This window comes from Coenobita brevimanus, chromosome 24, assembly GCF_032717465.1.
Source record: "Coenobita brevimanus isolate Jiangsu-jjx chromosome 24, ASM3271746v2, whole genome shotgun sequence".
In the NCBI taxonomy this organism is placed as follows: Eukaryota; Metazoa; Arthropoda; class Malacostraca; order Decapoda; family Coenobitidae; genus Coenobita; species Coenobita brevimanus.
The window spans coordinates 29,861,265-29,888,724 of record NC_136977.1 but is presented as its reverse complement, the minus strand read 5'-3'; positions in this window follow the sequence as shown (position 1 = coordinate 29,888,724).

Below are 27,460 nucleotides of genomic sequence, written 5' to 3'. Positions count from 1 at the left end.
TGACCAATATAAATAGTAAAGGCGATAGAACACCACCTTGAATTACTCCGGACTTGACTTCAAACGAATCACTCAGACAACCATCAACCATCACTTTACAAAATGTGTCCTCATGCATGTTCATAATGACCCTCACAAACTCCTCTGGTATTCCATAATGTCTCATGATCTTCCCCATAGACTCTCTCGAAACACTATCAAAAGCCTTTTCAAAATCAACAAAACAAAGACTTAACGGTACTCTCATTTCATTAACTTGCTGCATCAAATGCCTAACTATAAAGCCATTAACCCCTTCATTAATAGGGCGTCTTCCCGATTTGATATAAATCATCAGGAAATGGCAAGAATAAAATATAAAATACGTCACAAGATTGAAGTGTTGAGATCTCTTTTGAATACTTGCTCTGGCAGCCGTAAATCAGATGCCAACGGTGCCATTGAACTGGATTAAGGTTGGGTGGGTCTCGTCTTGTGATTGTCTCCGCCACTCCCAACAACCCATCAATTCACTCACTCTTTTGTTTTACGAGTATTCTGCTTCCCCCCCCTCTCCCTAATTTCTTCTTCACTATCACCCCCCCCCCTTCTCAACCACGTCCTCTTCTGCTCTACTTATTCTATACTCTTGTTCTCATTACTTGTTCTATCTCTTTCTTCTCTCTCCTTTCACCCTAGTCTTCCCTCTGTTGTCCTCCACCCCTCCTCTTCTCCCCTCCCTTCTCCCTTATCTCTCCCCTTCCTTCCCTGTGCTTCCTTCCTCCCTCTCTGCTTTACTTCTCATCTTTCCTCCGTTCCTCTTTTCTTCTTCACCTTTCTCCTCCTGCTCTATTCCACTCCCCTTCCACCTCATGCCACTTTCCCCTCATTCTCCAGCCCCATCTTTAACTCTGCAGTCAACTCACCTCATGTAATCTGACTTACTTTTATTAAAATTAACCTAACTAACTTATTTTACTGTTGAATCTCTAATACAAATTAGCCTTCTTCATCATCAGCTAAACTAATTCTACTTTATTCCAACACAAAGCCATCTAATCCTAACCTGACCTCACCTCACCTATGTCAGCCTCTGCCGCTAGTCTCTTCATTATCCAACAGGCAAAGTCCTTCCTAATATTCTCTACCATTTGTTTGATTGGTTGTAGGTGGTGGCGACCATCATCCACTCACTTGATGTAGTACTGCCTACTTCTTCCTTCACCTTACCATTCTTTCTCTGTGTTTGCCCTCCTCTCTTCCTATTTTTCCCATCTGTCTTCTCATTTTTTTTATTCCTCTTCGTCACCTTTCAGGTAGCTTTACACTGAGTGACAAGCCAGGAAAGCATTTACAACGCTGGATGGTAACCATATACCCAACCCATGCCTGTTCCCTACGTGTCAGCAAGTGGGTTGGAGGAGGGTTAGTGCCCCGCCCCTTAAAACAACTAACTCAGAGTCAAACGGCCACCCCTTACGGGATTATGGCTTCTGGCTATAGATACATAGAATGATAGATTTCTCTGATATGACGTAATCTACCCCTACCACCACGCCCCGACCACTCCACCGCCAGTCTAACCTGGATTTGAAAATCTGAAGTTAACTCTATATCCCCGCCATACTTTTTTATTTGAACAAGTATTTTTTAATATATTATTATGGTTATAATAATATATTATTATGGTCATAAACCCAAGCCGCTGTGTTTTGAAAATTAACAAAATATCGTATTGTCACAGAAGCTTTCAAATAAACTACATAATAATGGAACCAGCTCTTGCCTAACTTTTATCACAACATATGATTTGCAGCATCAGAAGTGTAAGCTGAAGAATGTAAAAACGGGTTTAAATCAATTTTCTCTCTCTCCCTTGCATTTTGTAACTCGCACCAAAAATCATTAGCTCCTCGGGTGACGGGTCTGCGTTCAGGTGCTGCTAATACCACCAGATCTTTGACTCAGAGTGTACATGAGTGAGAGAAGAGGACGGCACAACGGGACCCGCTGATCTGCTGACTTAAGAGCTGTGAAAGAGACTCTGGGGCTTCGAGGGTTGACCTGGGCTCGGATTCAGACATAAGACCAGATCCCGCTCGTAGCCCAGGTTTTGCTCTTGGGGAACAAGGGACATGGAAAGGTTTCTACACTTTCCTTCTCCTCTATGGAAAAAAAAAAAGCTCATGAAAAGTATTTTCTCATAACTAAGATTTCTTTTTCCAGAAAGAACATGAGACACAGACAAATTCTATGCTCTCTTTGTCCTTACTAAGAAAATATGTCACAGTTATAACAGGGAATTGATCAGTTTGTGAATCCGGCTCCTTATCAGAACTAGTTGGTAGGTATGAGAGGACGAGAGGTGAATTTGAGCCTATGTGGGAAGATCCATTAAGTTTGGAAGGTGGTCTCGATATGGGAGAGGGGAGCTGTGATTCGAGTAGGCAAGGTTTCAAAGGGTGATCTGCTGGAGACAAGACGGTAGGCATAAACAAAACCTAAGGAATTTTGTATAGCTTGAGGAAGAGAGTACAAGAGGTGAACTGTGGTCAGTGAGCGACACATCGAAAGGTGCAAAAAGGGCTGATTGCGTCTGAGAAGCAATGTGAAGGGGACACGAACTGATGAAAAGATACAAGGCAAATAAAAATAATTTCATGGATCTTAGGACGAGAAATAAGCTTCTGCGGAACGATTTCTTAGATACCAAAAGGTTGGGGAGAAGTGTATTAGGTGCGAAAGGTAACTCAAGAGGATGAGGTGGCACGAAAAATCCAGAAAGAGTGGAGAGTGCACGCTTCATTCCGCCCATACTGGAGGCTGGGAGTCATCTAGTCATCCTCCCAACACACAGACTTGAGCCAGTTAACAGTCGAGATCAGATAGTTTAGAGTCTCGATTTAGGCTGGGAAACAATGTATTCTATAATGAGTTTACGAAATGGTTACAAATTATCATTCTTTTTTTTACAGTATCATAAAAATGACGTTATCATGACGTTCGCTGCATTATTGAGGCCTCTAATGACAAGTATGTCTTGGAGGATGAGAGTTCGTGGTGTTGAATCTAATTCATCCAAGTAGTATATTACTTCATAGTATTAGCTAAAATGCTAAGGCATAAATTAATGGAATAACATGGTGTCGAAGATATTTCTTCACCATCCACAAAGCTGTCTGTGTAAGTTCTGCCACATGCAACCTTGGCTTTATCGCAATAATCGTGGTGTAATGGATGGCTGGATGGAAGTGAAGCAGACACGTGCACTACGAGTTTAACACAGAACCTCAGAATAAGATGCAGGTCGAGACATAACCGAATGAAAAGAGAGGTACTGCTGCCTTCAGATGAATCTGAGCGACAAACCACACTCTTTCCAGTAACCTATAAAAAAAAAAAAAAAAAAAAAAAAAAAACGACGGTGGATGGTAACCATATGACCATATGATGCCTGGTGGTGTAGTAGGCTTTGGCGTTCCAAATGGATGTGTATCGTACGGGCTTATATCCGTAGGTTGGTTGGAGTTTATTGCTCACACAAGGCCAGTCAGGGGTGAGAGAGGCTGATTACCTTTGGCTTATATGTCAGGTCTGAGTTGCCTAGCTCCGGGCACGTATGCTCCAAATAGGAAAGAATAGATTATATCGCTACATTGTCTGAGGATCGGAATGTTCATATATTTTTTTTTTTTTTCTGTAGCTGTAAAACACATTCATATAATCTTCGGGGAATTCTGACAGATTGAAGATATGATTCTGATTTTCCAAAATTCAAGGCACACACTGTCCTGAGTAATGTTTTTTTTTTTTTTTTTTAATAATTATGTAGGTTCCAATTTAATTCTGTACCTCCGGCTACTATTAATTTGTTTTTCTCTGTCAGCTCGTGACCATTTTACTTCAGTTACCGCCAGACAGTATTACTCGCCTTTGGTAAATCTCCTGAGCTCTGAGAGTTAAGAAATTCTGTTTAACAATAGATCCTGTCATGCTACTTTATCAATCATTTCCTGTGGCACCCTCGGGGATGCATAGGGCCTCGATGAACTCACACCACCACATCCTATCTTGTGCTAACTCCTCAAGATCTCCCCAACACTCATCTCCAGCTTCCCGTCTCATTGTCCTCACCCACGTCTCTTTTGGCCTTCCTCTACCTCTCCTACCAAGTGCCACCCACCCTGGTGTACCTCGTAATATTCCCTGTCTCCTATACACATGTCCTAGCCACTTCCATCGTGAGAATCTAACATATTCATCGATCGGCTGCACTCCCGTTATTTCTCTAATTCTACTATTTGGTATCCTTTCCCACCACTTAACTCCTAATATTCTTCTAAGTGCTTTATTTTCAAACACCAAGATTTTATTTTCCATAGTCACTGTGCTGTACCAAGACTCGTGTCCATAAATTAAGATACTCCTAACCATTACCTTATAAAGTTTGATTTTTGTATGCACAGAAAAATTGTTATTATTCCAAATATTTTTAAGCATTCCCATTGCCTGATTAGCCTTCTTTAACCTTTCCTCGAATTCAAAGTTCAAAGAACCATCCTTGGCTAAATAAGTACCTAAATATTTAAACCTATCAACTTGCTTTACAACCATACCTCCAATTACACATTCCTGCGCATTTTCCATATTCATATTGATTATTTCAGTTTTTCCACAATTAATAACCAAACCCACCTTGCGACCTTCACTCACCAAACAGTGCAACACTCTCTGCATCTCTTCTGGCCCATCACAAATCAAAACTATATCATCTGCATAATCTAAATCCAAAAGTTTCCTGTTCTCTCCCCAAAGTATACCTGCACCGGTTTCTGTTCCAACGCGTTTCATAATGTAATCAATGACCAATATAAATAGTAAAGGCGATAGAACACCACCTTGAATTACTCCGGACTTGACTTCAAACGAATCACTCAGACAACCATCAACCATCACTTTACAAAATGTGTCCTCATACATGTTCATAATGACCCTCACAAACTCCTCTGGTATTCCATAATGTCTCATGATCTTCCCCATAGTCTCTCTCGAAACACTATCTAAAGCCTTTTCAAAATCAACAAAACAAAGACTTAACGGTACTCTCATTTCATTAACTTGCTGCATCAGATGCCTAACTATAAAGATCTGATCATTGTAACCACGTCCCTTTCTAAAACCAGCCTGTTCAACCTCAGAATACCCTCAACCACCGGCTCCAACCTATTTAACAACACTCTACTGAAAACTTTCAAAGCTATCGGTGACAAAGAGATTCCCCTCCAATTACCACATTCACTCAGGTCTCCCTTCTTCGGAACTTTAACAATTACACCATTCTTCCAAACTGATGGTAGTAACCCCGTCACCCATATCTTATTGAATAGCTTGGTCAAGGTCATTATTAATCTATCCCCTTCCACTTTAAACATTTCCGGAAATAAACCATCCTCCCCTGGTGCCTTATTATTCTTTAACTGTTTTACTGCTTTCTCCACTTCTGCAAGCCTCAACTCTCCTGTTTCTATATTTAAATCTTCCTGAGCAGACGGTATATCCTCTTCTGGTGGTATTGGTCTATTAAGAACTGTCTCAAAATGCTCTTTCCATCTATTTTTAATATCTCCATCTTTGGTCAATAAATTTCCTTCCCTGTCTTTAACTGGTATTTCCTTGCGTTTACCTGCATTACCACTCAGTTCTCTAATCGATTCATATGCTATTCTTTGACTCTGTCCATCATTTTTGTTTATTAAGATTTCAGTCTCTGCAACCTTTTCATCCACACATCTTCTTTTATCTCTCCTAGCTAACCTTCTTACTTCTGAATTCAAACTCCAGTACGCAGCTCTTGCTAATTCAATCTCTCGTTCATCAACGCATTGCATCTCACTCCTCAATTTAGCCTCACCTCTCTTTTTTTATCATATCCCACGTTTCCTCTGATATCCATTTCTTTCTCTTGAATCTATGTCTCCTTCCAATCGCACATTCAGCAGTCTCATGCAAAACTTTGTTCACGTCCTCCCACATCTCATCTACACTTCTCTCCCCCTCTTCCAACGCTTCCAACACCAAAAACCTATTTCTGCATTCTAATCTGAATTCCTCCTTTTCTTCTCCTTCCCTTCTAAGCTTAACAGTAGCGTATATACCAACACCAGATTTTTCCTTCTTCTGATTTTTAAGTTTAAACCTTATTTTTGCAATGCTGAGTTGATGGTCACTACCAATATCCGCTCCCCGTTTAACATGAACATCTAGCAGAGAACTTCTATGCCTCCTACTGATAGCGATGTGATCAATCTGATTTTTATATTTTCCACACGGCGACACCCAAGTTGTCTTGTGTATATTGCAATGCTGAAAGAGTGTGCCCCTGCTGACTAAGTCATTTGCTAGACAGAAGCTTCCAAACCTCACTCCGTTTTCACTCATCCTACTACCAACTCCCATCTTACCCATACATGCCTCAAATCCCTCATTTGAACAGCCCATTACTGCATTATAGTCTCCAACACAACAATTTAATGGGTTTAATATTTCATTAAACCATTATAAAAGAAAATAATTTCCTAATCGCAATTAAATTTTGAAGTATCTTTGCTGGGTAAGTGGAGTGCAAATCTGGTGGTTTGCTCTGAAGTAACAGTACGACACGAGGACTGGTGCCGGTCTTTGTGAGATTCGTGTCAGACAGTGTACAGGTTGTCATTGAAAGGAAGGACGAATGAACTTGATGCTAAATGAAAAATTTTTCATTACATATCTAAATAATAATCTTGAGAATAGAATCTTACGCTACTCTTTTAATAGTACATATTTGCTCATAATGAAGACAACGCTACCTAGTTAATTGCTATCTTCTTCAGGACCCAATAATAAGATCTGGACACTTAACGCTAACATTTGTAATCCACCCTTGATCATTGGCCATGTATCCTATATCGACTTGAGGTATTTTACAGGGTTCCAGGAAAGTCTCGTTACACCGTAAATGAATTATCCTTTCACGAGACTGGAGGATACAGTTATTCTTCTGTTTGACGGTACAGATTTCCCGTCGTATTACATGCATACTACGAGGTGCATGTTATCATTTAAAAAACTCTTCTGGATTGCATTTCGTCACGGGAATCGCATCTCTAGAGACAGGGGGAGAGTGCACGACTTAAATGTATATTAATCTCGTATTTTTGTGTCAGCTGCACTTACTACAACATCCATAACACTACGACTGTCAGGAAAAAAAAAAAAAAAAAAAACAAGATGACATATGGTAGACCCTATAAGGACGTATTTATGGAAGGTGACAGACATGTTCAGAATCACCCCTGCTATTTACAGGGTCAGGAAAGAAGAGTGATTAGAAAAGCTGAGTGAAGTGTAAACGAAGTTTGTAAGATCAATATGACATGTTGGCTTAATGCCAAGACAAGTCTCCTGGCGTTGGTAAGGAGGAGGTGAGTTATTTATTATATATATGATGATTTGATGATTATGATGATGAGGAGGAGAAGGAGGAGAAAGTGAAGGAAGAACAAAACGGAAATATCTCTGCAATTCTCATGCACTGAAATGAATACGATTGCATAAATAAACAACTAATGAATAAGTTAATAAATACATATACTAATTAATTGATTAATAAACATGTATCAGGCTTTTTTCCCAGTACTAAAGTGCAAAAGGAGGGTAATCTACCCAGGTGCTATATCACTCACACTGTATCTAACATCTGCAAAATATATCTAACATTTGCTAAATAAACACCACAAGTTCAGTACCCGACACTTCTTTCTCCAGCCAGTGTCACTCCAAAACGTATAAACTCCCGATTGAGTCCAAATATACCCTTACAAATTGTCCAAATGACCGTCTTAATAGTTCCTCCCCTTTACTTCTCCTACCCTCCTCTGTCACCTCTCCTGCCCTCCTCTGCCACCACTCCTGCCCTCCTCTGTCACCACTCCTGCCCTCCTATGTCACCACTCCTGCCCTCCTCTGCCACCACTCCTGCCCTCCTCTGCCACCTCTCCTGCCCTCCTCTGCCACCACTCCTGCCCTCCTCTGTCACCTCTCCTGGCATCCTCTGTCACCTCTCCTGCCCTCCTCTGCCACCACTCCTGCCCTCCTCTGTCACCTCTCCTGGCCTCCTCTGTCACCACTCCTGCCCTCCTCTGTCACCACTCCTGCCCTCCTCTGTCACCACTCCTGCTTCTCTGTCACCACTCCTGCCCTCCTCTGTCACCACTCCTGCCCTCCTCTGTCACCACTCCTGCCCTCCTCTGCCACCTCTCCTGCCCTCCTCTGCCACCTCTCCTGCCTTCCTCTGCCACCACTCCTGTCCACCTCTGCCACCACTCCTGCCCTCCGCTCCACTGAGCCTCGACGTGTCTGGAACTGCTGCCTGGATTAGCTTAACTGGCTCTTGATTCTGTCTCAGAGTATCAAATACGTTGAGAGTGGCATGGGACGGGGACTGGGTGAAGGAGAGAGAGAGAGAGAGAGAGAGAGAGAGAGAGAGAGAGAGAGAGAGAGAGAGAGAGAGAGAGAGAGAGAGAGAGAGAGAGAGAGAGAGAGAGAGAGAGAGAGAGAGAGAGAGAGAGAGAGAGAGAGGAGGAGGAGGAGGAGGAGGAAATAAGTAAGGGAGAGAAGTGGAAAGAATGAGAGGAGTAAATATGTCTGCACCTCTCCCACCTCCTGGCTATCAACCTCCCCCCCTCCACCTCCTCGCCATCAACACCCTCCCCACCTCCTCGCCATCAACACCCTCCCCACCTCCTCGCCATCAACACCCTCCCCACCTCCTCGCCATCAACACCCTCCCCACCTCCTCGCCATCAACACCCTCCAGACCTCCTTTTCATCAACCCCCACTCCCACCCCCTACCTCAGAAAAAGATGTCTCGTATACAAGCATGTCCGCGCCTCTTGAATAATCATGCTGACTAAATTATGGACTTGTTTTTCTTTGCTCTCACCTTCTCTCTTATTACTTTCTTTCCCTATTATATTATTCTTCATATCTGCTTTTATCCTGTTCTTTTTTTATCTGTCATTATTTTGTACTTTTCCTGCCTGCTTTTGTTTTCAATTTTATCGATCACCTTTTTTTCATCCACATTTCATCGGCTATTATCCTTTGATTGGTGTATAACTTATTTTTAGATTCTTATGATTATGCTTTTACACTTTACTCTGTCATCCCTCTTTTATACTCTCTTTTGTGTGCTTTCATTCTTTTCTTTAATCTAAAGTTCTTTAATTATACTCTTTTGCCTATTATTCAGCTTAGAGTCATCCTAGTTACTGAGTTCAGGTAAGAAAATATTAGAGAATATGTTGTACTGCACGAAATATCTCAGAAATGAAATACAAAGTTACAATGTGTAGTTACTGGGGGCAGACTAGCAGAGAAAATCAAGTAGGAAGGATTTTCTTTTCAGGTTTTTATCTTTTGGTTACCTTTTTTTTTTTTTCTGGATTTACTAAAGGAGAAAATAGTGAGAACTGAAATACTGCTTGAAGATGCACCTGACGTATGAAAGTCTTTACGATTTGTTAGCTGTAAGAATTTCATGCACATATTATGTATTGCACCTGTCGAGTGGCCTGGTTGCAACACAGTGATCGGGATATGCATAAAGAGGAACGAGAAAATACTCATCTCTCCATGTATAAGAAAGAAAGAATGCTCTCACTCCTTTCCCTGAGTATCGTAGAACTTTAACTCTTTCAGTCCATTAAAGCCCAATTTTTCTTCAACACGGCAAAATGAGCAAGAGTAGGTGATATAGGTGCCTATAAAAACGAATGAGAGACAATCCCTGTGAATAAAACGGGATGCTGTTACTCTGTTCCCTGTGTATCATAAAAAAATGTTGGCCCTTTCATCTCGAGAAAATAGGCAAAGAAAGTTGTATTTAAAGCTTTAAGTTCATCCAATTCTTTCCTTAATTGAATATTGCTGTCTATACACTTCATGTTAAAGAATAATTTGAGAAACGCGTCACCGAAAACTATTATTTGCCTTCAATCAGTACAGGAATGCAACAACCTCTTTTCTCGTTATGTGTAGGATAAGTAGCTCCGTAAATCCTACGAAACCGGAGTGGGTTAAGTAATGCTTCTTTTCGATTGTCCTTAGATCAAAGAAGTTTGCCGTGGAGCTCCCCATCCCATGTGACGATGAACAGGATTCACACACACACACACACACACACACACACACACACACACACACACACACACACCTAAACCTTTATGCACATGAGTTTGTTTAGGAAGACAGAAAATTCGATAAGGCCTCTACTCACACACATTCCCATTTTCGAGAAGAATTCGGATCCACTATTACGGCATCCCAACACCACCATGAACATAAGAACATAAGAAGAAAGGATAACTGCAGTAGGCCAGTTGGCCCATGCTAGGTAGCTCCTACAAAAATTATCAAACTTCTATAATAAGAAAAAGGATAGCAAAGAAGAAGGCTCTCCCCCACCCACTAAACCCTTCAGCTGAAGCCGGCAGGAAAAAGTCGGACGGACCATCACGCAGGGTAGAGAAACTGGCGTGGACATTTTACTTGCATAGGAGAGTGTGAAAGAAGAAAAAGAGACTATCGCAGTGAAACCTGAAAAAGGAAACAGAATGAATTAGTACAGGTTTTTAGGATATTTTATTACATCCAACCCTTACTTGTCATATGCTTGAAACTCTCAGTGAAAGGGGCAGCAACTACCTCACTAAACAGCTTATTCCATTCGTCTGCTACATTATTGCCAAACCAAACTAATTTCTACCTATTTTCCTAAATCGGAAAACATCTAGTTTGAAACCATTACTTCTAGTTTTATCCTGTACACTTACTTTAAGTACCTTGCTAATATCTCCCTTTATTATTCCCTTCATCCTCTTAAACGCCTCAGCTAAGTCTCTCTTTACTCTGTGCCTTCCAAGTGCGTGCAAATTAGTCTTTTTAGTCTGTCTCCATATGAAAGGTTCCGAACATCATGTAGCATTTTTATCATCCTTCTCTGTACAGTTTCTAACGAAATTTTATCCATTTCATAATATGGACACCAAAACTGCACGGCGTAATCTAAAATAATTTGGCCTAGTAATGCTAGATAATGTTGCAATATTACCTACGATGTCCAATTGCTCACGCGTCGCGAAATAAATCCTAAGACCTTATTTGCTTTATTTCTCGGATTAATAGCCTCTTGTCAAGGTTTGAGGTCTTTACTAACCATAACTCCTTGATCTCTCTCGCATTCCGATTTATTGATTTGTTATCTAAGTTGTAATTAGTATCTCCAGTTGTTTTGCCCAAGTTAATACTTTGCATTTTTCAACCTTAAATTCCACTGCCAATGGGACCCCATCGGGTTACACTGTCTCACTTCCTTTACCAGTTCAAAAGATGTGTTTGTTTATGTTTTTGTTGGAATCCCTACAGATATCAGACAGTTCAATGCAAAACTAAAGTTACAGATACCGTGAAAAAAGGAAAAATAAATCTGACGATATTTCGCTGTTCTTTATATTACTTATTGTAACAACTGGCTGCTACCATCCGTTCATGAAAAATGGCCCAGATCACCCGTACGCGTAAAAAGTATCCACCAGAGACGCTGAATGCAATTCCACTGAAGTGCAGTGTGTGTACAAGTCCATATGAATCTTCCTGGTTTAAGTCTGTTTCATTAATATCCTAACATCTCCTTCATTTCGATGACGTACTTTTCAATATATTCTTGCCATTTACAGACGACAAAATTCTGCTTAGGATAGACCTTGGGACTGGACGTGTTAGTTACATCGTTGCTATATATACTTGGTGGTGGCCAGAATTAAAGTTCAAGTAAGATGGAGGAATAGAAGAAGGGAAAGACGAGAGGAAGGAGTAGTTGCAAGGAGAGTGGAAAGGTTACAGGAGGATGAGAAAAAGGCAGAGTATAAGAAAGAAGTGGAGGAACGATTGGGCAAATAGGAATTGGAGCAGATGGGGGACGTGGAAGGTGTGTGTAGAATATTTTCAGAAGAAATATGTGCAGCATGTGATGTGGTGTGTGGAAGGAAGAGAAGACGGAGGGGGGTGCAAGGAACAGCGTGGTGGACTGAAGAGGTGAAACAGGCTGTGGCACAAAAGAAGAAAGCATACAATGAATGGATGAGAAATAGGGGCGTGGAAGATGTTGAGAGGCGGAAGAGAGAGTTATATGTAGAAAGAAAGAGAGAGGTGAAAAGATTAGTAAGAGAGAGTAAGAAGAGAGTGGATGAGGAATTTGGAAGGAATTTGAGTGTAAAGTGGAGGGACTGTAAGAAAATGTTCTGGAGAGAGGTGAAAAGAGTAAGACAGGGTGGAAGTGAAGTTAGCAGGGGAGTGAAAGATAAAAATGGTAGATTACTAGTGGAGAAGGGAGAAAAAGTGAGCAGATGGAGAGAACACTTTAAGGAATTGTTGAACGTAGAGGATGGAAGTAATGCGAGTATAAGTGGCTGGGGAATGGCTGGGAGAAAGAGGGAGGTGAGAAGACAGGAAGAAATCAGTAGGATAGAAGTTGTGGAAGCAATGAAGAAAGTTAAATCAGGGAAAGCCCCAGGAATTGATGGAGTGTGTGGTGAAATGCTGAAGCATGGGGGAGAGATAGTAGTCGAATGGATGTGGAAGATGTGCTGATTGGCCTGGGAGGAAGTCAGGTATAATTATTCCCTTGTACAAAGGAAAAGGGGAAAAAGAAGTGTGTGGTAATCATAGGGGCATTTGTCTTCTTAGTATAATAGGAAAAGTGTATGGTAGGATACTTATTGACAGAGTTAGAGAAAGAACAGAGAAATTAGTTGGAGAAGAACAGGGAGGCTTTAGGAAGGGAAGAGGTTGTGTAGATCAGATATTCATTCTCAGATCTTTAGTGGAAAAGTTTCTAGAGAAGGGAAAGAAGTTGTATGCGGCTTTCATGGATTTGGAGAAAGCATATGACAGGGTGGATAGACTAGGATTGTGGAAAGTGTTAAGAATATATGGAGTAGATGGGAAGTTGTTGAATGCTGTGAAGAGTATGTACGATGGTGCGAAGGCTGCAGTGCGAGTGGATGGTGAACTAAGTGAATTTTTCTCTTTGAAAGTTGGGTTGAAACAGGGATGTGTCATGTCTCCATGGTTGTTCAGTCTGTACATGGATGGGGTAATAAAAGAGGTACAAGGTAGGGTAGTGGATGTTGGAGTGGCCCTGGTGAGAGAGGATAGTGTTTGGAAACTCCCTGTACTGTTGTTTGCAGATGATACTGTGTTGTTGAGTGAAGACGAAGGGGAGCTGCAAGGCTTGGTGGATGAGTTTGAGAGAGTGTGTAAGAAACAGAATCTAAAGGTGAATGTAGGGAAGAGTAAAGTGATGGTCTTTGAGAGAGGTGAAGTCAGTGAATGTACAGCGAGGTTGGATGGTGAGGAATTGGAAAATGTGAGTACGTTTAAGTACTTGGGTAGTGTGATGAGTATGGATGGAGGTTTGGAGGGTGAAGTGCTTTAAAGGGTACAGCAGGGAAGAAAGGTTGCTGGTTCTTTGAAAGCAGTGATAAGAAACAGGGAAGTGAGCATGGAAGTGAAAATGTTACTACATGACAGTATTGTGATACCAACTCTAACGTACGGAAGTGAAGCTTGGACGTTGTTGGAAGGACACAAGTCAAGAGTGAGAGCAGTGGAAATGAGTTATTTAAGAGGAGCCTGTGGAGTCACATGGAGAGACAGGCTGACGAATGAGGATATAAAGGAGCGTTGTGGTGTGGATGTGGATGTGATAGGAAGCGTTATGAGGAACACACTGAGGTGGTTTGGCCATGTGGAGAGGATGGAGAGTGAAAGACTGACGAAGAGAGTGTATGTGAGTGAGGTGGAGGGGGGAAGAGGGAGGGGGAGGCCGAGGATGAGATGGAGGGATGGGGTGGAGAGGTATATGAGAGAGGGGGATGTGAGTTGGGAGCAGGGCAGTGAAATGGCGGGGGACAGGGCGACTTGGAGGTGATTTGTTTGTGGCCACCCCAAGCGGGATTGAGGCGTCTGGCAATATATATATACATACCCGTGTACAGAACGGTACAGTTCATCCTCAACCGAGTATATAGGTGTGTAGAAACTATGCTCCTCGGCATGCCAGAGACCTACCTCGGCACCCTGTTGGAACTTTGTACTAAAAAGGACCCCTTCATCTATCCCCTTGGAATGATGTATCGCCAGATAGATGGTGTTGCCATGGACAGCCCTCTATGAGTCTTCTTTGCAAACTTCTTTATGGGTACAATGGGGGCCACTATACTAACATATATCCTTCAATCTACTGCCGCTACTTACGACATTTTCGTTAGAGTAAAGGGCATCCAAGAACTTCAGAACCTCAGACATTGCCTCAACGACGCCCCCGGCCAAAATTTCACTTTCTAAAAGTTTACCCAAGGCCTTCTCCCCCTTCCTCTATGTCCTAGTGATCGCCGGGGACTCTGGATTCACAACTGCAGTCTACGAAAAATCATCCAATAAAGGACTAGGTCACATTGGCAAAAGTGAATGCCCTCAGCGATACGAGTATTTACGCTCCATCATCAGTGCCTATGTCCTCTCCTACGGTTCCTCATGGAGCGGTGTTCATTCAGAGTTGGAAAGACTTACGCAATTTCTTGTCAACAAAGCATAACGCAACAGCGACGTGGAAAACGTAGTGAAGAAACCAGTAAACAAATGGTGCTCAAGCTACAGGGCCCCTTCTATCAGTAACGAAAAAATCACTTTGTACGACCGAAAATACATTTCTACAGAGTGTAAAACTGACGAGAGAATAATTAAAAATATCATTCATAAATATGTCAAATGCACAGATCCCAACAAAAGTATCACACTAGTCACTTCCTACAAGACCTGCAAAACCTTGCACCTACTATTCAAGAACAGGCCTGCCATAAAAAGTATGCCTATGCAAGAAGTCCACTTCATCTACCGTCAAAAATGCACAAGTCAGGACTGTGGGCTTCATACCTACGTAGGAATGACGAAGACTAAATTGTCAAGGCATCTCGCATGTCATCCACAGAACGGATCAATAAAAAAATCACTGCAGAACTCATCATAACACCTCCCTCGCCCATCAGCACCTAGACAAAGGTACTGAAATATTTGACCATGAAAAAGACCCACGTAGACTCATGTTTCTGGAAGCACTTTATAATTCTGAACTGAAACCTACAATCAACTCACAAGTTGAAGATTTGTAACTCCTTCCAACATTCAAAAGATCACAAACATCGGTGGGCTAACTCCTTCCACCAATGAGATAGCTACACTCCTCCTATCATGCGCTCTTAGCCGATCAATCACGTGGTAGCACGTGTCGGCATCCCCTATAATATAATGTCTCCCCCCCCCACCACCATCAGATTGGTCTGCAGACGTTCCCAGGAGGGAACGAAACGTCACCAAGTACACTAACATTTGGACAGTTACTCGGAAATCTAAATGAAAATCAACGTAGCTTTGCCCGACGCGCCGAAAGCACTGAGTAGAAAATGAATAATGGAGAAACAGCAGTTGCATTTCTCATCTGCTTACAAGAAAATATCTTACCTGACTATATAAATACATACTTACATGTAAACATACATACCGTACATACATACATGTAAACACACACACACACACACACACACACACATATATATAGATAGATAGATAGATACAGTATATATATATATATATATATATATATATATATATATATATATATATATATATATAGATAAATAGCCTATGATTTAATCATACTTTGTGTAATTTTAACGCACAGTATGCTGCATGTTTGATCACGAGCGTGTTCTGCCTCAGTCCCCCCCTTCTACCGTTATAGTAGAGTAAGTCGACATCTCTGTTATACTTTGCGGGATTGTCATCTCTTTGTCCCCATGGCTTCATTTGCGCGTCCTCATTACAAGTTGTATCAGGCTCTGCTGGCCCCTATATAATGAGCTCAGTCTCTGCATCATTGCCACTTAGATCTGCTCCTCATTTTGTTCACATCTCTGTCCTCCCCTGTACAGATATTATTATTGTGAGTGCTCAAGAAGTCTCCAACCATCTAGCAGCTGTGTGTAATTTGAGTATAACTGTTGTTGTATTTTGTTCTTGTACTGTATAGCATAAGTTTAATTTGTAGGCCTAGTGAAGTTTTTGTAATTCATGTAGGGATCTTTGTGTCCATCAGTTTTAATATTATTTTGTATCTGTAATTATTTATCTGGCATTCACTGAGTATTATCTGGTATCTCATTTTATCAGGGCTGACTTAGATAAATTTATTCTTGCTAATTTCGTGTTAATAGAGGCTATTGCAGTTAACCATATATTTAACCTGTTTATTTGCCATTACATTATCTTTATGAGTCCTGAATGTTTTGTTGTTAATTTAAGCATTAAACTTTAACTTGTAATTTTACCTAACTCTTTTGTTTTGAACCTGGAACTTTACGGGACAGTAGTGACTCTTAATTATTCTCACTTAAAGTGTACGTTATCTTTCTCTGTTCCGTAACATAAATTTGGCGACCTCGCCAGGATATTCAGGATATTATCATAAGGATATTGTTTGATATTTTGTGACTGTGATATATTCATGATGGCTACTATTTCTACACTTGATGAAGCCAAGGACTTTTTGTCAAATGTGCAAACAGTGTGTGATATAGAAAACAGAACAAAGAATGAACTTAAGCTTGTTGCTCAACAATTGGGAATTGCAGTTCACTCTCATCATTCTAAGGATCAAATTGTTGGCATGATTAATAAAAGCTTGTTTAATGTAACTCCTCCAAATGAGCAAACGCAGATTGAATTAGCTAAGTTACAGCTAGCTCTGCAGGAGGCTCGTGCTAAAGAAGCTGAATTTCAGGCAAATGCTAAGCAGGCGGAATCTCAGGCTCGTATTGAAGAGGCACAGATACAGGCTCAGGCACAAGTTGAACTTGCCAGGATTCAGGCAGACCATGAGTATCGCATGAAACAAGGTGGAACTGGATCATCTAGCTCTGATGATTTTGATGTGGCTAAAAATGTTAAACTTGTCCCTCCTTTTAATGAATCTGATTTAACAAAGTATTTTCAGTTGTTTGAGAGGGTAGCTACAGGTTTTAATTGGCCTAAGGAGTATTGGCCAGTACTCCTTCAAACTGTTCTCACCGGTAAAGCTCAAGTAACTTATGCATCTTTGCCTCAGGATCAATCTGATAATTATGATGTAGTTAAAGAGCTTAATTCTTAAGGCCTATGAGCTTGTTCCTGAAGCCTATAGAGTAAAATTTAGGACAACTTACAAGCAAGATAAGCAATCCCATGTTGAGTATGCAAAAATCAAAGAAGATTTGTTGGAGCAGTGGTTAAATTCTAAGAATGTGGATTCTGATTTTGGTAAATTTAAGCAGATGATTTTGCTGGAGGATTTCAAAAGGTGTATTTATAAAGATGTAAGCCTATATCTTGATGAGAAAAGAATAGATAATTTGTCTGATGCTGCAGTTTTAGCTGATGAGTATGTTCTCACTCACAAGAGATATTCTAGAGAAAAAGGGAAAGCTGAGAGTAAGTACGTTGCCTCTACTCAGAGTACAGGTAACACCCCCCCCCCCCCCCAGAATAAGGATGATGTTTCTCAGGAAGTAAATACCAGCTTCACCTCTAGATTTCAGAAAAGTAAATGTACTTATTGTAGTAAGCTTGGTCATACTACGGAGAGATGTTTCAGGAGACAGCGTGATGTGAACAAAAAAGGAGTCTTTAAATATTCAGTCAATTGGTCTAGTGTCCACTCTTGAGAGTTCCCAGAATTCTTTAACTGAGTTAACTGAACCTGCTTTGAGGGGTAACTTAAATTCTCATGATGGAGCTCCTCTTTTGAGCAGTAACGTGGGTGACACTCTCAAGAGTTCATGTGCTAATTTCCTGTCTGATGGTTTTGTCAGTCCTCTGGACAGTAATGACAGGAAATCAGTTCAAATATATCGTGATACAGGTGCTTGCCAATCCCTTATGCTGACCAGTGTTCTAGGCTCTAATGTTAATTCCTCTGATGAAACTGTAATCTTACAAGGTGTAGGGAATAATTACTTCTCTGTTCCTCTGTGCAGAGTGAATTTAGAGTCTGGTTTTGTTAATGGTTCTGTTATGGTTGGGTTGGTTGAGACACTCCCAATGTCAGGTGTAACTTTCTTACTTGGAAATGATATTGGTGGAAGTCAAGTGTGTCCAGCTCCTCAGTTGTCTAGTGAGCCAGTGGCTGTGTCCCTGGATTGTGATGTCCCTGATGTGTTCCCTGCATGTGCTGTCACTAGGGCTAAGTCTAAAGTTACTGGTGATTTAGAGGATAATGATGATGATGATGTTATCCTAGCTGACACTTTTCTTGCTAATTTGGACCACTCACCAGATGAGGCAGTACCCCGTAGTGTTGATAATTTGTCTCGTCAAGAGTTGGTTGAGTTGCAGGTTGCTGACCCTGAGTTGAAAGGTCTAGCTAACTCTGCTTACAGTGAAGAAGAGTCAGCTGGTGCTTCTACTTGTTATTATGTAAAGTCAGGAGTACTTATGAGGAAGTGGAGACCCCCAACAGCATCAGCCGACTGTGAATGGGAGGTTGTACATCAAGTTGTCATCCCTCGTGTTTGTAGGCAGGATATCATTAGAGTGGCTCATGATTCCAGTTTGGCAGGACACCTTGGAGTGAGGAAGACTGTGGCACGCATTTTGAAACACTTCTACTGGCCAGGTATCTTCAGGGATGTTTCCTGGTATTGTAAGTCTTGTCACACCTGTCAAGTTGTGGGGAAGTGTAATCAGACCGAAAAGGTTGCACCTCTAGTTCCCATTCCTCCTTTTAGAGGCGCCTTTCACCCGTGTGTTGGTGGATATTGTGGGCCCTCTTCCTAAGACTTCTTCAGGATTTTCTTATGTGTTGACCATGATTGATATGGCTACTCGTTATCCTGAAGCCATTCCACTTAGAAATATCTCAACAAAGAACGTGGTTAAGGAAATGCTGGGGTTCTTCACAAAGTTTGGTCTGCCCAAGGAGGTACAGTCAGACCGAGGAAGTAATTTCATGTCAAATGTTTTCAAGCAGTCTCTGAAAGAGTTGGGCATCACCCAGATCACGTCTTCAGCTTACCATCCCCAGACCCAAGGAGCGTTGGAGAGATATCATCAAACACTCAAATCGATGCTCAAGAAATACTGTTTGGAACATCAGAAAGACTGGGATAAAGGTCTTCCATTCGTTGTGTTTGCCGCAAGAGAATCTCCAAATGAATCACTGGGCTTCTCACCTTTTGAACTACTGTTTGGCCATGAAGTAAAAGGACCCCTTAAGCTACTCAAGGAATGCTGGCTGTCGGAGGAAGATGACGTCAACCTGCTGGAGTATGTGATGAAGTTCAAAGAACGGCTGTCCACTGCTTTACAGCTGGCGAGAGAGAATTTAGGAGCTGCTCAGGAGAAGATGAAGACTTGGTATGACAAGAAGTCCAGGTTACGCCACTTTCAGCCAGGAGATCAGGTTTTGATTCTGCTACCAGTTCATGGGCAACCTCTTCAAGCCAAGTTTAGTGGCCCTTATTTCGTGGAGAAGAAACTCAGTGATGTCAACTATGTCATCGCCACACCAGATCGTAGAAAGAGCAAGCAACTATGTCACATCAACATGCTAAAGTTATATCACAGGCGGGACGAAAATAATCCAGTCTGCACTGTAGCTGTTCCACCCGAGTCTGCAAGTGAAGCTCTCCCATGCAGTATGAGCCTGAATGATAGTTTGGGGAAGAATCCTGATATCATGAATGATCTCCAGACTAAGCTTTCTCATCTACCTCCTAAGGAAAGGCAGGAGTTTTCGGCATTACTGCAGGAGTACCCGCAAGTGTTCCGTGCCACTCCAGGAAGAACCACTGTGTTGATGCATGATGTCGATGTTGGAGACGCAAAGCCAATTAAATTGCCTCCTTACCGTGTGAACCCAGTGAAAGTTCCTCTCATCCAGAAGGAGCTTGGCTACCTGTTGGACCACAAGATGATTGAGCCCTGTCAGAGCGAGTGGAGTTCTCCTGTCACTCTGGTCCCTAAGCCAGGTGGGTCACAGCGGCTTTGCATTGACTACAGACGTGTTAATCAGATAGCTAAAACAGACACTTACCCTCTCCCTCGCGTGGAAGATTGCATAGACAAGATCGGAAAGGCTAGGTACATAAGTAAGTTTGATTTGTTAAAGGGATACTGGCAAGTACCTATGACTGAACGTGCTAGGGAGATCTCATGTTTTGTAACATTAGGAAAGACCTTTGCATGGTCTGTAATGCCTTATACAGATTGTTTTAGAGTAATAAGAAATTTCCTTTGTAAATTTCTTTTTTCTTTGTGGGGAGGTGTTACATAGCCTATGATTTCATCATCCTTTGTGTAATTTTAACGCACAGTATGCTGCATGTTTGATCACGAGCGTGTTCTGCCTCAGTCCCCCCCTTCTACCGTTATAGTAGAGTAAGTCGACATCTCTGTTATACTTTGCGGGATTGTCATCTCTTTGTCCCCATGGCTTCATTTGCGCGTCCTCATTACAAGTTGTATCAGGCTCTGCTGGCCCCTATATAATGAGCTCAGTCTCTGCATCATTGCCACTTAGATCTGCTCCTCATTTTGTTCACATCTCTGTCCTCCCCTGTACAGATATTATTATTGTGAGTGCTCAAGAAGTCTCCAACCATCTAGCAGCTGTGTGTAATTTGAGTATAACTGTTGTTGTATTTTGTTCTTGTACTGTATAGCATAAGTTTAATTTGTAGGCCTAGTGAAGTTTTTGTAATTCATGTAGGGATCTTTGTGTCCATCAGTTTTAATATTATTTTGTATCTGTAATTATTTATCTGGCATTCACTGAGTATTATCTGGTATCTCATTTTATCAGGGCTGACTTAGATAAATTTATTCTTGCTAATTTCGTGTTAATAGAGGCTATTGCAGTTAACCATATATTTAACCTGTTTATTTGCCATTACATTATCTTTATGAGTCCTGAATGTTTTGTTGTTAATTTAAGCATTAAACTTTAACTTGTAATTTTACCTAACTCTTTTGTTTTGAACCTGGAACTTTACGGGACAGTAGTGACTCTTCGTATTCTCACTTAAAGTGTACGTTATCTTTCTCTGTTCCGTAACAATATATATATATATATATATGTGTGTGTGTGTGTGTGTGTGTGTGTGTGTGTGTGTGTGTGTGTGTGTGTGTGTGTATAATTCTATTACAACTAACTCAGTGACGCAGCTGGTAGTGACAGGGTAAGTGCAGTGATATTAATTTTGTGAGAAGTTTCAGAAGTGTGCCTTGCATCGGGTCTTTCATCTCGGTGACTTGCAGGCGGATATCCATTTACTGTGACAAGCATGGTGACAGCTCCTAATTAAGGGATGAATATTATGAAATTTGTAAGAGATTTATGATGTGTGGTTAGCATCGGGCATTTCGTCTCACGGCCTTAGTGTCCAAGATCCCTTACTGCGAAGACGTTGGTGACAGCTCGTACGTAAGGGATCAGTAAAGTGATAGTTGTGGAAGGTTTCTCAAGTGTGTCATGCATCGAGCCGTTCATTTCAATAACTTATGTAATGAGATCAGTCACTGTGACGAACTCGGTGAAAGAGTTCTCCATAACCAGACGTGGACATATACTTTGTGCTGCCATGATGGACTGCACTGTCACTCATAGATAAAGTGTTGTGGCTCAGGGTCAGGGCTTATCATCCAATCACTGTTTCGTTATCCATTCGACTAGCGAGTGTTATCTATTGCCCTCCTAAAATTAGACTCCGTGTTGTTACGTGTTATCCTTATATGTACTAATATGCACAATATGATCGCATGTAATTAAGATGTGTGAAAAACAATCGAATACTTTGATATACAGTTCCATAACTGATGGATATACAGTACGTTCAGCAAAAGAAGCATCAAGACCCCTTACTTTCTACGGAATTGGACTTAACGAAGCTTTTCAGTATGCTTTGATGTGCTTGGTAATTTTGATATTCAAACTGATATCAGTTCAATATACTTTAACATATGACAGAGTAGAATATTTTATACGCTTATTGAAACATAGCATCCAATTCAGTGTTCCAAAGCTTTTCATTATGTTTTTCAAAATGTTAAGCACAGCGGAAGTTTTCATATGTTTTTGAATGACTACAATTGCTTCAGAACAGATACTCATAAAACATTTCACCTGGCGACAATCATCTATATATTATAGTGAATTTTGCATATCAGAGAAGCATTTGCCTCTGTCTTTACTGATCGATATGAGGTCCACAGCAGTTCCTGAGTTCTTCTGGGTGGGGGGTATGTAGCCAGAAATAGCCTTGCCCTTTACTAGCTAAGTACGAAGAAGGAAAGAATATCAAAAGTGGTTTATGCGATAATACAAATGTTGTACCGGTATTGCTTGAGACTGTACGTGAAATGGGAGCAGTACATATGAATGTGAAAGACTAAATTGCTCTTTGTGATTACTGTTTTCCTCAACAACAGTGGAATTTGAGACAATCCTCCACCGACTGACTCACAGTAAATTAAATATTTAAGTTTATGCAGTATTCAGTTCTGTATTATCAGTATACTTTAACTCCAGCGATGCCATGGCCTGTATTCAGGAACATTTGCGAGGCTCCTAACCACCTCTCCCTTGGACTTTTTTTTTTTCTTCCTGAATGAGGCATACTGATACCCTTTTACATGTTGTATATGCGCAGTACAGTGCGTCGATATTAAAAGACTAAGCCACATGCAAAAGAATATTATGATGCAATATGAAAATTAAACTGCTTAGTTACAGGTTTTGAAGGTGTCTCCGCAGCCCACGAAAATATGACCCTCTGAGTCTAAAGCAAAGCTGGTGTATTGTTGTTCAGTATTGTCTGGCACAAGGAGAGTGCTGGTGATTACGTCTATCCAGGCTGCTGTATCTTCATTGCCTTTTCTCTTATCAGATTACTTGCTGAGCTACGACCTATTGGGCGGTGCAGCTAGCGACTGTAAGGCCACTCGCTCAGTACCGTCGATAGGCCAACCTACACTCAGCCAATTGTCTAAAAGCTTACACTTGCCAAATTTCAGTCTAATTCTACCAGAAAATAAGGTTAAAAAGAAAAAGAGAAAGAAACGACGCTGTTTGACCACAGAACTGGGGGTTGTAATTTATCCTTTATACACCATCCCATTACCTTCAAGCGTTTACCCGATAATTTTGAGCTTAATCCATTGAGTGAATTAAGCAGCTTGTGTAAGGGAGAGGGGAGCTTTGACCCCTTGCCGAGTCCTCTAAGCACACCCTTGGTAGGTGTGATCTGACCAGTAAGGTGTGTCATTTTTGGAACTTAAGGTAGTACGTGGCCAACTTAAGCCAAGTCCATTCCGGTCTTTACCCGGTATAACAAGTACTGTATTTACACTGTACAGCACAAATATGTGTAATACATTATGTACAGTGCAACTACATGTTACACCGGCTATACCCGTGAACGAAAAACTTTCATGGAAATATTATGCCCACAAGCCTGTGATGCATACTGTATAACTAAAACATAATTTAACCCTTTCACTTATCTGAAACCATTCAGAGATTAAATGAAGACTAAACAGGTGATTAGCTCTGAGAAAGAATCATAATGGCCGATGCGTTGAAATTAGGTAGGTAAACATTTTCGTTGCTATGCGTGCAGTAAAATCAGACGATTTAGGTCAGTCAAGGGAAAACGTAGGCGTCAAATGGTTACTGCATGTGCATAGCCTTTTCCAGTATTCACTTTTCTTATCATTTGGTTTAAACGTTGATACTACTTTAAATCTGTATCATTACCAGATGGAAATAAAAATCAGATATGAAAACTGTGGAGCATGAGACTTTAGCCATCAACGTGAGCTGAATAAGGCAACTGGCAATCTACCTCCTCCCACAACAACAAGAGACAAGGATTACATAAATTCGGTTTTAGAGCAGCATCTTTATAAATTGCACACAAAGATCGCATAGATCAGATTTAGTTGTCAGGATCACCCTCACAGGATGCAGTACCTGTTAATGCAAAAACAGACAAATAGTTTTAGGGCGGCATCCTTTAAGCCTGAACAATGCGATTACAGGTATCAGTTATACTGAATCATCACTATCGCTTGCACACAATTAATAAATTTATCACGTTTTTGGGCAGCATCCTTATAACTTGTGCACATTAATCTGATTCATCAGCTCTTGGGTAGCATCCTCATAGCCTTTATACAAAAATTTTATTTACCAAAGCAGTATCTACAGTGCATGCACACAAAGACAATATTCATCAGTTCACTGGCAGTATCATTATACTGTAGTTTGTGTGTACTGTATTCATGTCTGCCTCCTCACACACACACACACACACACACACACACACACACACACACACACACACACACACACACACACACACACACACACACACACACACACACACACACACAAGCACAGGTTGTATCTAGGTATTTAGGTGTCATTCTTGAGAATTTATAAACCGGATGCTTATCTGATGTACTTGTACACTATACTAGTTTTTTTTTTTTTTTTCTGTGGTAAGCGTTGCTTTGGCATGTTCTTCATGGACTAAAGCAATTTTAAGAGGCATTGCTGAGAGGGCTTATGCTAACACATTTCCTCTATAACCTTACAATGCTTTCTTTCATTTATTCACGTTGTTTCATAAATATTATTTCTTAGGAGACCCAGCAGGAGCATGATTGATTTTTACACATTCCCTCTGTAGCCACAACACTCTCAAGAGACGTAGCCGAAGAATAAGCTCAATATTTTTTTAGATTAACTTTTTATTCTTATTCATTCTTCTGTAACGGCAGCATTAACGGAATCTCCTTTTGTACTTCCTCTAACTCCGACCTAATTTTCTACATTCCCTCAAAAACATCATCTTTAGGCGAGGCAACCGAACAGTGGCCTATTATTTGACAGTGCCTCGTGAACCTCAGCCAGAGAACGATCTAACTTTATACCCGCCTTCAGTGACCTCAACACTCTAACCCTGTCCAGTTTCTTTACACATTTCCATGTAACCTTCACACGTGTATGAAGCACCACAAAAGACTGGCCTATTTTTAAAAATTCGCACCATGTATGGCCAGCTAGGAGGCACATCCCTGCGAGTACGTCAGGGCGAGGTCACATAATACATTCATAATATCCCCCCCCCTCCATGATTACCATCCACCTTACGGCTGGGTGCGCCCAAACCCAGGGAAAAAACGAACTCCATCATTTGCCAGTGTATCGACCATCTCTTCGCTTTAACTTGACCTGATATTTCCATCCGTCAATTCTGAATACTGATTTGTAACTTTATATTAAAGTTAGAACATGATGCTAGTCACGATGTGCTATGGAAGGGATGTACAAGTAAAGCCATAATATTACCATTTCTGGCACTGAGCTACAGGAAGTACAGTACTTCACAAAAGGACGTAACTGGGTAAAGGTGAAGGAGCTACACACACAAAGAAGTATTATGAAAAGGATGAGGAGCAGTATTACTGTCGTATGCCTCGACTGAACTACGGGAAACAGACTGCAAAAGGGCGTTGTTCCTGCAAAGTTAAGGTGAACAAACTAAACATTGATAAAAATTTTACGCCTTCACGCAGGAGGATGCAGAGTATCTGATGGCTTACTGAGAGTCACATTCAACCTGGCGTACGGTCCCACAGACAAAGGGGGCGAGATAAAAGTGGAAAAAAGGGAAACCAGAGAGAGAGAGAGAGAGAGAGAGAGAGAGAGAGAGAGAGAGAGAGAGAGAGAGAGAGAGAGAGAGAGAGAGAGAAATGGGAAGGGGAGTACCTACTTTAGGGAACTCCTGGTCAACCAATCGGGCGATATATTTATAAAGTCTCATAATCACTTAACTCAGAGTATGTAGATTTTTTTTTTCCCTGTCATTCTTGGTACATCTGGACGATTTCATTCTGTTCAAGGTGTGCTTAAGACTGCTTGTGTATACGTTTGTCTTCACTCATGCATCTTTCAGACACAGCACAATCAACTGGGAGAGATTAGCGTGAAAAAAATGTATGTGATGATAGTTACTTGTTAGGGAGACTGATAATCATAAAGGTTTGTTCAGATCTTTTATGAATACGTCTCTTTCCAAATCACCGAGATTGATTTGAACCAGTTTACAGGAAAGAAAAGTTATCGTCATAGCAGTTTACTATTATACGGAATCGTTTTGTTTTTCACATATTTTCATTATAACAGCCACTCTGATTTCTCTGTGACGTATTTGGTATTTATATGAGTGGAAACAAAAATATAGATAAGGAGTTCTATGCTAAACTTTGGAAGAATTTATAACAGCACAGGGGTTCATTAAGGACATATCTATCCCCTCCGGTTCAAAAGTCGTGTGAGCGAAATACATGCGTCTGGCTGAGTTAATAGGATAGAAAAGACAAAACCATATTGAAGTGATTACAACTTCACTCCAGTGACTCAGCTGTTTTATATTCCTGCTACTTCTAGAGTTATTCTACTCAGGAGAGATTATCTGATATGTTGTGGTTTGATGCAGCCTTCATATATCCCACTAGTGCGAGAGGCCACTCACAACTTGATAAAACAGTTTAGAGAAAGCAGGATTAAAATAAAATAATTACATCACCGGGCTGAAGGGCCAGTCTCAAGAGAATTTATACCTACTGGGCCAGTCTCACTACCTCTTGTGTGGGTGACATGCCCGTGTATCTCTATCCCCCCACAAGCCACTCATCAACGTTCCGCTCCCGTGCACAACTACAAAAAAAATCCACTGCTCCCCGAAAGGATCCGTTGAACTGCCAACAACCGCATAATTATCGAATAATGTTAATTGTGGAGAAGCCCATTATCAGTGCGCCATTCAAAGAGCAGCCCTGACGAGATCCAGACCGAGATTTCGCAAGAGAGTCAGAATGATATTTCCATGAAAAATCCCAAACGATACCCGCAAGAACGTTGAGTGATGACGCAGAATTGAGCTGAATATTACTGAATATTAAAGGATATTCCTATGGACGCTTTCGGCTGGTCGAAAAATGATATGAGTTTTTGATACATTAAAAACAGCAAAGTTACTTTACCCCAGTTAGAGATATGAACAAAGTCTTATCCCTCCTCTTCGAAAACCTTCACCAAGGAAAGAGAGAGAGAGAGAGAGAGAGAGAGAGAGAGAGAGAGAGAGAGAGAGAGAGAGAGAGAGAGAGAGAGAGAGAGAGAGAGAGAGAGAGAGAGAGAAAGAAAAATAGTCCAGAGAAAGAGAGGAAAAAGTGCAAATTACTTAACCCCTTTAGTACGATTATTTTCTTTTATTACATTCC